The sequence below is a fragment of the Colletes latitarsis genome, chromosome 9 (genome assembly GCF_051014445.1).
Source record: "Colletes latitarsis isolate SP2378_abdomen chromosome 9, iyColLati1, whole genome shotgun sequence".
NCBI classification, from domain to species: domain Eukaryota; kingdom Metazoa; phylum Arthropoda; class Insecta; order Hymenoptera; family Colletidae; genus Colletes; species Colletes latitarsis.
Genome location: NC_135142.1, coordinates 23926376 through 23938223, shown reverse-complemented (window position 1 = coordinate 23938223; position 11848 = coordinate 23926376). Strand labels below are relative to the sequence as shown.

The following is an 11848-nucleotide window of genomic DNA, read 5'->3' as shown; positions in this document are numbered from 1 at the left end:
CAGTCATCGAGTGCACTAAATCAGATGATACGGTAGGTGGGATTTTATTCCATTCATTCAGCAGAGCAATTTTCAGACCTTCCCTCGAAGATCTATGATGATTACGAATTTTTCGTTCACGAGGGTCTTATAAATTTTCTATGGTATTAGTGTCTAAAGATTCTGGAGGCGTTTTTACTTGCCTCCTATTTAATTTGTGACTGTGTATAGAATCGAGGCATTGAATTTCTCACCCACCGGAACAAACGCTCGAAATTATCTTTGAACAGATACAGTAATAGTTGCAATTTTATGTCCAGAGAAAAGAATTCTTTTTATACATTAAACAGTATACAGTAAATTTTTTACTTAACATGATTTTGAAGAAAATTCTGAAGTACAAGTGAAAATATTGGTATAAACTGAATAATGGAAAAAGTATTTTAAAAATATCGTACATATATAATAATAAAAATGCAGCTTATGCTTTACTCGTGGCCCACGTGTGGAAGGTTACTATCGCAGATTGGTGTGTGCCTCGACTGTCACCACTAATCTTTCATTCTGCCGGCTACATAAAAGAAAACGTACCACATGTATTTCACAAACAAACACCTGTACTTCATACGATGTGTAAAAAGCGCGTTAAAATAAGCCACCGTTAAACGGGATAACGTTAAGTGGAGTGTTACTATATTTAAAAACATTCGACCATCTCTTTAAGGGATTTTCACACGTTGAAAAATGAACTAATAATATAAGGCATGGTGTTTTCAGGCAAGTATTTGTTTTCGTAATAGGTAACTGACGAAAATTCATTAGGTACGCGCGCGATTGAGTGTGACTTGTCTAACGCGTCTGACCATTATTAGTCACTTCTACTTGTAGTAGTGGTTGCAAGTTGAAGGATCGATGTTGGCACGGTATTATTTCCTTCAACTGGTTCTAACTAATTAGAAAACGAGGTATTCAAGGAGAAACAGATCGTATCATATCATAATTAATGATTGAGAACACCAATCTAAGTAGAAATATCGAACAATGGTCAGACGCGACAGCAAAGTCGTACTCCATCGCACGCGTAACCACTGAATTTTGAAACCTAGTTATCTTGTTGAAGTAAACAAGTTGTTTTGAGTACAGACTGCAACTCTGCAATTGATATATTAACATTTATGAAAATTTATTCACGTGAAGGTAGTAGAACGTTAGAAGTAAATAAAAGATACAATTATTTTTTCTCAATATTTTGAATTTTCGTCGATGGTTCGAAGGATTAACTCAAGAATTTTAATTTTTAATTAAAACCAATTGGATATTTCACGTCCGGCCAAAGGGGATGTTAAAGATCGACGAATTTTGGAAGTCATCGGGAACGAAAAATACTTTTTACAGCATGATTCTTACGAGTGATGGGAAAGTTATAAAACATGCAGATACTGAACAATAAATAAATGTTCGCATGCGCAAAAAACTTGGTCCCCAACGAGGAAAGAGCGGGGGCGATGCGGTGAGATCAAAGACCGCACGATGGCGCTCCTCTGTCAATTTATTACTTTTTTATATACACAATCGCTTGTTAAGTGTTAAATGTGTAATAAAAGATCTGAATTTCTACACATTAATCGGAGCAGCTTTTCCTACGACGTCTAACACGTTTTTAGTAACAAAGTTATACTAACGGATAGACGAGTTAACATTATCGAGAAATTACAAAATAAGAAAGTAGAAAGTTGGTTTCTTGTAGCAGGAATAGAAACAAGGATGCACCTTACACGTTTGTTGATTGCATAGTAGGCGTAGGAAATGGTTGTGCTGTCCGTGGCGAGGAGAAGAGCTATTGCGGTTCCAAAGCGAAGAAAATCTAGGTTGCCGTGGGTTTAGTGGATGGCGAATCTTCGTCGACGCAAACAAGAAGCAGTACGATCTTGGTGATAGACTGCACGAAGGTCTGTGACGTTGTTTTTACTCGAACCATGGCGGATCTCAGTGACCTAAGCAACATCTCTTCGTAAGGAGTTGAACGTCGAGTTCGATTAGCGCCAAAGAAGTTCATTCGGATGAAAGACATCGCACATATTAATCAGAAAACACTAACGAGCAAGCAGAGGACGGTTCTAAGAACGGAGCAAATAAATGGTCCCCTGGCTAGGAAATATCCAAGAGTCAGAGGGTCGTTCGGATCGTCCGAGAGAGAAGAAAGTGACTTGAATTCGACACGTCTCGGTTTGATTTGCTTTCCCAGACGAGTCATGGCCAATTTCATCGTTGCCTTACAAACTCCGCCAAAGTAAGGTGTATGCGGCGGGACGAAGTATCAGAAGGTACCATCTGCTGCCAGGAACTTGGTGGTCTTCTAGGTAAAAGTGAGACGTTGCCTTGAACGTGGCCATGCGTCGGTTTCCTAGAAGGTTACCGAGCTCTCGCTCAGCGACGGAATGTTGCAACGAAAGCTGAGAAGGCAAAGTCTGAACAGCAAACAAAGACAGTAATATAATCTTGAATGACTCAAGTCCGCGACCCTTAGTGGTACGAAGGAGGATCGCTATGCAAGAAGGGCATTGAGGGTTGCTATGGAATGGCTGGAATGACTTTAATTTAGTGCCACGTCGTTGACCCCTCGAACCTAAGATAGCGTCTTTCTTGGCAAGAGACTGCAAGAAATGTTGAAAAAGATGGCAATGTCTGGGGTAAAAACCTTCGATCGGTGACTGTCTTTCTATCACGACTGGGTAGCTCTTTGTAGAAATGATCAACTTGCAGAAACTCAGTGATTTCATAGAACTCTGCAATCCTGCGAGCGAAAAACGGCTTCCATTCGGAGTCCTGACACAGGCGATAGTTGCGACAGAGTTATGCGCATAATTTGGTGTCCTCCGGGTCCAAGCCATACAAATTAGTCTTGACAATGCGGTTCGACCGACGAACACAAAGATACACGCCGAATACGACTGTTCGTACGAATCACAGAAGCTGTGAAGCTAGACGTCGGTAATTCGGGAGGACTTGCGAGCTACCCAACAAGGGATTTTCAAATCTCCAAGGGACGCCAAGTTGCGGCGGAAGTTGCACCGAGCTTCCGAAAGGCTGGTCAGGATGCACTTGTACCAATTGATATCTGTCAGCCGGAATCTTTGCTCTTCTTGAATTTTAATCTTTTCAAACGATTTCTTTATCGACGAACGTTAAACTAATTTCAGTATTTTTACTTGCAATTGTTAGGGTTGAAATCTCGTATCTTCTAAAGGATTTTTTATTAGTCTACTTTTTTAAGCTCTCCTAGATTCGCTACTGTGCACGATTGCACAAACTTGGTACGTGATCCAAAGTCACATCGCGATGTAATAGAATTAGGGTTAAGTGAACTAGCATGTTGAAGCAAAACAGCGGGAAAGGAAACTGAAATGTAGGAAGAATTTAACGCGATCGCCAATATTGGTAGTGTTCTGACCTATTTTTACCGTTGTATCGGGAGTGCGTTAAATACCGCGTGCGTAACCTGTGGTTCGCCATATTTACTAGGAAGCTTTCATTAAACGGGGTAGCATATTGAAATAAATAGGAATTTAACACGATCGCTATCATTGGTAACGTTCTGACCTGTTTTTACGGTTATATTGGAAATACGTTAAATATCGCGCGAGCAATCATATTTACCAGAAACTTTTATTTGGTAGACCAACACGAACAAGTGAAACAGAGCTAATACAATAGAAAGCTTTAATAATTTATCTATTGCACAGGCAAGAATCAATTATTCCACAATTTCCGATTTTGAAGAGTTATAAATATTGTTTATTTAATTTTTATTTGAACTTTGAAGAATCGGATAAAATTCACAATTTAAATTGCACCAAACTGGTTACTTTATGTCCTATAGACTGGACCAACCTATCTGTTTGCGTGATGCGAACGAGATTTTGTAACAAACAATTTACAAGTGAATACAATGCGTGTATCGCGCGAGGTATGATATTTCACTCGACAAATAAATATAGCAATATTTCGGAATTTTAATCGACCAGTGTTGTATCAACTATTTTATCGTCTGACACGATACATGTTGATTCAATCTTTAGACTTTACAGAACAGTATGATTAATTTTATGGCGAAAATTTTGGCTTTCACTCAACAAAAATTACATTCCTTTGCTTTGTAAAGACGAGACGTCTTCATATTGATAAGAATAGAGGATATAGGTACACGAAGAAAAATGAGTTCCAATTGAAATCGAAAAGCATTGTTCGCGTTCGTTCAACGTCTGTCAAAGTGTGAACATCAATACCTGAAAATGAAATATTGATAAGATTTACAACGAACGTACCGAATAGTGGCTGCAATACACTGAAATCGTCTGACCTAAAGTTTGCAAAGAGAGACGTGTTCATCGCACTAAATAACAAAAATAAACAGTTATCATAAATCTTAGCTATACAGGGTGTTCGGCCATCCATTGAAAAAAATTTTAATGAAAGATTTTAGAGGCCAAAATAAGATGAAAATCAAGAATACTAATTTGTTGATGGAGATTTCGTTAAAAAATTATTAACGTTTAAAGTTCCGCCCGTACTGAATTGTTTTTTAGAAAGTGGGTAGGAATTCGGGGGTATGCCTGGTAACCAAAAATGATTGTAATTGACCCCTGCAACCAAAAATAATTTTTTTAGAATGATTTGAGAATTTTTAATTTTGTCGAAAAATTTCATACCTTCTCGAATTTTTTCCTAGAAAGTGGATAGGATTTCGGGAGTATGTTTATTCACCAAAAATGATTGTAATTGACCCCCGCAACTGAAAATAATTTTTTTAGAACGATTTGAAAAATTTTTTTTTCGTCGAAAAATTTAGGCACTACCCCCTGTCGATTTTTCTTAAAAATTCGTTTTTGAGTTTTAGTAATTTCGTTCGACGTCCTACAGAAAAGTTGTCTAATACTTTTTTGTAGGTACCCATGAGCTCTATTTCAGAAAAAAGTTTCATTGAAATATATTCACTATTGTAGGAGTTATGGCTGTTTGAAAATTATACCATTGTTATGGGGTTTTTCTCAGTTTGCGGGGTCAAGGAACAACTTTTCAAATATTTTTAGAATTTCTACATATTCTACACTAAAATACGCGTAGTTTGCTTTTTTAAACATTAAAATCGTCCAATCCGTTCAGAAGTTATGACGTTTTAAAGATTCGCATGAAAATTCGGGCAGACATTTCTGGCCAGAAATTATATTTTCGGTAAGGAATTTTTTTCTCGAAAATGCGTAGGATTTCGGGGGTATGTGTAATGATCAAAAATGATTGCGATCGTCTCTTGCAACCGAAAATAATTTTTTTAAAACGATTTGAAAAATTTTTTTTCTGCCAAAAAATTTCAACACCTACCGCATTTTTTTTCTCGAAAGTGGGTAGGATTTCAGGGATATGTCTATTCACCAAAAATGCTTATAATTGACCCCTGCAACCAGAAATAATTTTCCAAAAAGTAGACAATATATTCTATAAAAACTAGTGGAGATATCAAGCAACAAAATATTTACATTTTTAATTTATCAGACGATCGATAGAAATTTTACGTATAATGTTATCAACGTTGAAATTTGTCCACTCGAACCCGAGCTGATTTACCATTTCAGTTGGAGTGGACAAGGTGGAGATAGAAACTTGTTTCGATGACCCACGTGCGGTGTAATCCAATCCCGTGAGTCATCCGGTGGAGTACTCCGTGATATTAAATCCATCACATTGTTCGCATTACTCGCGGACCCTGAAAATACGAAAACCACATTCTGTTGGGACAATAGCGTGTATTCGATAATCCTCCGTATTAAATGTCAAATTTTTTCAACATATTGCGTATATTTTCAACTATATTAGATCGCAACTATAATAATATAACTAGAACACATATTCGGTATTTTAATTTTACAAGCTTGACAAATAGGAAAAACATGCGCTCGATCGATTCAACTTGTTTCTTTCGGAACTCTCGTTCTTGAAATTTTATTTAGATCAATTATCTGATCAGTTTAAGTTTCAGAAACGCGATAGTGGAAATTTGCTACGACTAACAGTTTCGATGTCAGTTCTACTTTGCGTCAACCTGACGGATAGAAGTCGCGATAATCCGTGGGACGAGCGTCTAGGAAATCACGCGTACGCGTACAGAAGTTGAGGATTCGAAACCATTTCACAGTCTATACTAACGGGGTTTGTACTTGACACCCAGGAAGCGACCCGTGTTCTCCAGATTGAACAGCGGATTGCGGAGACAGGACTTGCACTGTTGTCGGTACTTTTCCAGCGGTGAACTTTAAAATGCTTCTACCGCAGCTCCGGTTAATTCCATTAGGGACATCAACACGATGACACTCGGACGTATTCATGTGCGTCCTAAACTGCGCCCCGGTTGCACCCTAACTGCGTTATCACCGTGCGCTAGCTGCTCGTTTGTGACGTTGATAAGCGAGCGTCAGGCATACGTTGTGGCGCCGAAACGAGAATCTTATTAGACAGGTACCCGCGAACATTTCCTAAACGTCTCGTCGTCGATGCTTTTAGGTTCACCCGAAACGAAACTGCACGACCTTTCGATCGGGAAAATTAACCTTTGTTTGCACTTAACGAAAATTTAATAAAACGACGCGTTTGAACTGTTTCGATCTACCACAAACGTGGGACGGTTTGTTTTCCACGTATCGTTGCTTTGTGTAAACTAAACGTAAATTCAATATGTTATCGAACCATAGTATTTATGAATCTTGTGACATGTTACATAATTTAGGTGTAAATATTTATTCAGAATGGCAGTGATTATCTCCGTATTAGTTCAACTGTAATGTTTTAATATTTACCATACGCGACGTAATTACGATTGTTATTATCATTATTACTGTCGTTGTTATTATTATTATTAAATGTCTTTATTACGCATACGTGGGTATATGCACACTGATGGGCAATCTTTTAGGGGTGATTCTACATGTTAAAGTAAGATAAAAGAAAATAAGAAGCGAGATGCAGTTAAAAACGAGGATATAAAACTTAACCCGAATAAAGCCTAATCTAATCAACGCGAAGAATAAGAAAACACGACAGTTCTAGTTTCTTGTCACGGACGAAAGCAATTTAGAATATAAAGAAAATTTTTTAAAACCCTTTATCACTATTCTATTCTAGTGGCGAAGTTAAATTACTCTTCGGGGAGTAGTTTGTAAACATTCGCTCTGTCCGAGTGGAAGGTCGGGAAGAATGTTTACTGTAACCCTTACGATTAGATTTCCTTTTCATTGTTATCGTGGAAGTACGTGATTGGCGTTTAAACATTTTGAATCCGAACTATCGATACCAAACGTCGGTAACTCTATTTTCGTCGAGCTCTCTAGTCCATTCTAGTCGCCTTCTTCTGGTTATCTGGCAGTTTGTATTTGCAATTTTTTAATCTTCGCAAATCATACGAATTGTTTTTGATTTCATTAGAATCCTGTTCCATATGCAGAAGAAAATGTCTGAGCCTCAATTAAGATTGTAAACAGAGGTAAGGTTTATGAATTGCAAATGGAGTTGCTAAGTTTTAACCGCGTTTAACATTTCCATTATTCCGGGGAACTTTATTGGAATTTATTTTCAAAATCACATTAAATGATACGGATAGTTTTGGTGAGATGAAACTGAGGAAACCAGAGGGATGTTAAGTTACATTTATCGGAACATTCTCATCAGAAATTCTAGCCCACTCTTATCCTTGCTCCACGTTTTTCCATTTTTCTCGTTTCAATTTCATCGAGCAACAGTTCTCCAGACGTTTATCTTTTAAATTGACTCGTCTGCGTTTCGAACAGTGTCGGGTTTGCTGTAGTACTTGAGGAACGGTTATAGGATTGAAAACCTTCGCGTGGTTTCAGATTTTAAAAGATCGATAAGGTCGAGCATGTGAGCCATTCCGATAAATTATCGGAGGAAGCGCCTGTGTGTCACACCGGATGATGAAAGATCACGAAAATCGTCTCGAAATTAGCTCGTAGATCACTCCTCCATCATGTGCCACTCTGGATTCCCGTGAATTGGAAGCCTAACGTGACGTTTCGATTTTCAGCGAAATCCTGCACGCCGTGCGCGGGCGTTCACATGATCTTGAAAATATCTGACGACAAGAATCTATTGAAATCGTCCCACGAAGTTTTCGATAACAATTTTAAACGAAAAAGTATGGTCACGCGAGGCTACGCTGTAAGAAAGGTTTCCTTTTGACGGGCCAACAAAGAAATCCTCTTAGAGTAGTCCCTTAATGCTTCTTAAAATGGAAAATAGAGGATCCTCTTCATCTTATTGGCGTATATAATCTGGGGCGAATTTAATCTTCGCGAGCCCCTTTGTATTCGAAAATTCTTCCCGCTGAGTTTTTATTTCAACGGTCCTCAGATCGATCGCGCGTATGAATTTCGAAAACTTCGAGGCATTCCGCTCTTATCCGAGGGAAAACAGTTTTCCATAAACTTCGAGTTTCGAAAATAATTCGAAGGTCGAACCTTCTTTTGCTTCGATGGATGATTCGATTTTCAGAGAGGTGGCATTAAACCAACTTTGTCCAACGTTCCGCAAATACCATCCTATATCTTCTACAATTTCCTCCCGCGGTAGTTGCGAAGTTGAAATTAATTTTTAAATCCCTCTCGTCGAGTCTGACACGTCGCTGGTTTTATCGAGAAAAAAGCTTGTGTACTTTAGAAAATAATCGAAGACTGCCTGTGGAGATTACTGAACGTAGCAAAACTTTGCTTACGTTATCAAAGTTTCTTCAACAGTTCCGAGTTCCCTGTCGGTCGTTAAGATTCGATCATTTTATTTCCATTCCGGAAGCTTCAGCGCCGTCACGCGTTTCTTTGAATCTTTCTTTCCATCTGTTATGATTTATTTATTTTTCTTCCGACTAAATTCCGCGCAAACGATTTAATACGCTAATTAATTTCGATCTTTGGCCAAGAAATGGGCTCAGTCTACATTATTTCACACCGGTCGAAAGGAAACAATTAATCATGATAAGAAAAATTGTTAAGCGTATAAAATACGTGATGCAATATTTCAGCGATACTAGTAAAATAAATACAAATACGTGGATGCATCGGAATCTTACGTAAGGTGGAAAACAGAGCACTTATAAGTTTCATTGTGTGCTGGCTCTTGTAATGTTAAGTCTACGTGGCTGGAAGAAGCATCAAATATTCATAGAAAACATATTTCTTCTTTGTTTATGATGCCCAAGGAGAAATAATGTGGGCCGCGTCTCATATTCAATACATGCATTTCACAAAATCGTGCTTTGCGTTCGTAACATATATTTTCCGAAGCAGCTTCGACCGTTTTCTCTGTGGAGGAACTCTGTTCCCTTGTAATGAGGTTATTTGTCTTTATGCGATCTAAAGGATGTTTCGGAAGTACAGGTACAAACTTAACATCTTCCACTATCACATATTTATATGTACGTTTAGTATTTAAATTATTTTAAATTTTGTAATAAGAAAGTGTTCAATCAAATTTTTATTCATTTCAAATGTAGTGCTCACAAAAAACAATAAAAAGAAATTTTAACACATTTTTTTAAATATCCAGTTTTCTAGTTTTTAAACCAATTCTTTATGCGACGTCGCATATTATGAAACGACATATTTTCAAAGCACATGGAGTCCGTTCAATAGGTATTCTCAGACTGGATACGTCTTGCTATAGATTAGTTTTGTTCGTATTGCCAATAGTATCGTCCTATTTGCAGCAATTTCCCTCGTGATTTCAATAGTCCTCGTGTTAATGCAAAATGTCACTGTATATTTATCCATATACAGATAAATAGCGAACATTCATTTTACACGTGCATGTGCAAACGTTGCCAATTAATAGTCATTTATAATATATGTTTTTTGTTTCTTTCTGAGTTCTTAGTTGAGATCTTGAACTATCAATTGATTTTATTCGGTCAGCAGTTCATTTATGGAAATTTCTCGTTATCTTTAGTCAAATGTATGGCAAATATACACCATTTACTTCTAAAATACATTGATACCGGAACGATGGATACGTTCGAAAAGAAACTACCCCCTGTTGAATTGGATAATGCTGTTCACGTATTTGCCCGCGACGCGGACCACGGATTTATAATTTTTGAAGTCAACTCACGTACTGGAATTTGTATAATATTCGTACGAGTCAGACAGACGCGATATTGAGCTTTATCGACTATCGGACTTCAAAGTAGTGGTTGAACGTTATCGTGTACCCACTAATAAATTGCAGCAGTCGAGTATCGAGGTTGATATTACAATTGATAAGTTATCAGCGGTGGCTTTGTTGCTCCTTGAATTCGCTGAGTGCGATCGGTGGTATTGTTACACGATTCGCGTAGATTTATGTGGTTTGCATTCGTTTGTGGCATTCATGCGTAACGTGCAACGCCAAGAAACATCGATATAATATTCGTGGACACTATACCTCAATGAACATTGATACGATATTCATCGACACCGATACTATCGCATTTTAATCCTGTAAAAGTAATAGAAACATTTCTTCGTAACGGTTACAATTTTCTTAGAGATTTGTTTCGCTTCGAAAGCTACGACGTTAGGTTAATTTGTTATTGGATGTTTAATAGACGCGAGAAACGTTACACGAAATGTACGTTATTGAAAATTGTTGAAAGTTTGTAATATAACTTTGCAGCTCCATGTAACTGTACGTTTACAGAAACAGTGTTCGGAAGTTGAAACTTGGAGAAACTCCTGTTGCTTGGAATTGTTGTTGTTTTAAGTGCCGGTAGTTTAAGTTATTAATATAATCCTATTTTGACAGACATGCGAGTGAGCATTTTAATCCTTGCCGAAGCTGCGTTATAATTTAGTATATTCTTGTGCAAATAATTCTCTAGAATTGCCAGCAGTAATGAACTATTTCTCTCTTTACCATAGAATTCTAGCTCGACGCCACTTCTATATGCATTCAGTTTTCACGCGATATTTTGAATACCCTTATTAATAACAACTTAACGAACATATTAGTCGATACAAGCCGATTTACTAATATACAGCAAACAATATAAGTCCTAAAATGTGTAAATGAAAACTCGTTTTGTAATTTAAGTGAAAAGTCTTTAAAATAATATGAAATTTAGTAATGTCGTGCCGGTACGAGCTGTTAAAAATATTTTACAAAAGTTTAACGGATATGTATGCGATTTAATTAGTCGAGGAACTCGTATCGTATCGCCTAGAATGGGAGAAATTGATATTTCCTGTCTAGAAAGCAATTGCGATAACTCGTCGATTCCCGTGCAACGAGAAATATTCATTGATCTGCGAATATTGAAGCAACGACGGAAACGGTAAAATTTATAAAAGGAAAGATGTGTGTCGGTGGAATTCGATGACGTGCATGAACGCTCTCGAAGTCCGCACTCGAATCGTACTGGCATAGCTCCTCCAAATGAATGTAATTTTCGACTTGGCATCGTGCCTCGTTTGCATGCACTCGTAGCTGGGAGAACGAAGAGGAAGTGGTGGATGTGTAGTCATCGCATCATCTCCTAGGAGCGTCGTATTTTTACGCGCTACGTGGGCGTTTACGTGCGAGAACAATTTAGAGAGTGCTTCCAGAGATTGCTGTATTCTTTTATAAATGTGTTTAATTGACCGATAGAAATATATCGACTGTCTTGGAAACCGTATGATCTAACTTTCCCGTCAGTTGAACTCTAAAAAAGGAAATGGTTCTGAAATTGTGGAGTAAATATTTTTTCTTCTTCAAGAATGATACCTTTTCAACATTGGAATCGTATAATTGGTGCAATTCATTTTTCAGTGAAATAAAATGATTTTTTTCAATCACT

At 37.6% G+C, this 11848-nt stretch overlaps 1 protein-coding gene and 1 long non-coding RNA gene across 5 annotated transcripts in view; one reads left to right on the top strand and one right to left on the bottom strand.

Moving 5' to 3' along the window:
• LOC143345579 (uncharacterized) overlaps positions 1 to 11848 on the bottom strand; it is a 191851-nt gene that overhangs the window by 15233 nt on the left and 164770 nt on the right. The gene's annotated exons all lie outside the window — the stretch shown is intronic.
• Task6 (TWIK-related acid-sensitive K[+] channel 6) overlaps positions 1 to 11848 on the top strand; it is a 175254-nt gene that overhangs the window by 1506 nt on the left and 161900 nt on the right. The gene's annotated exons all lie outside the window — the stretch shown is intronic.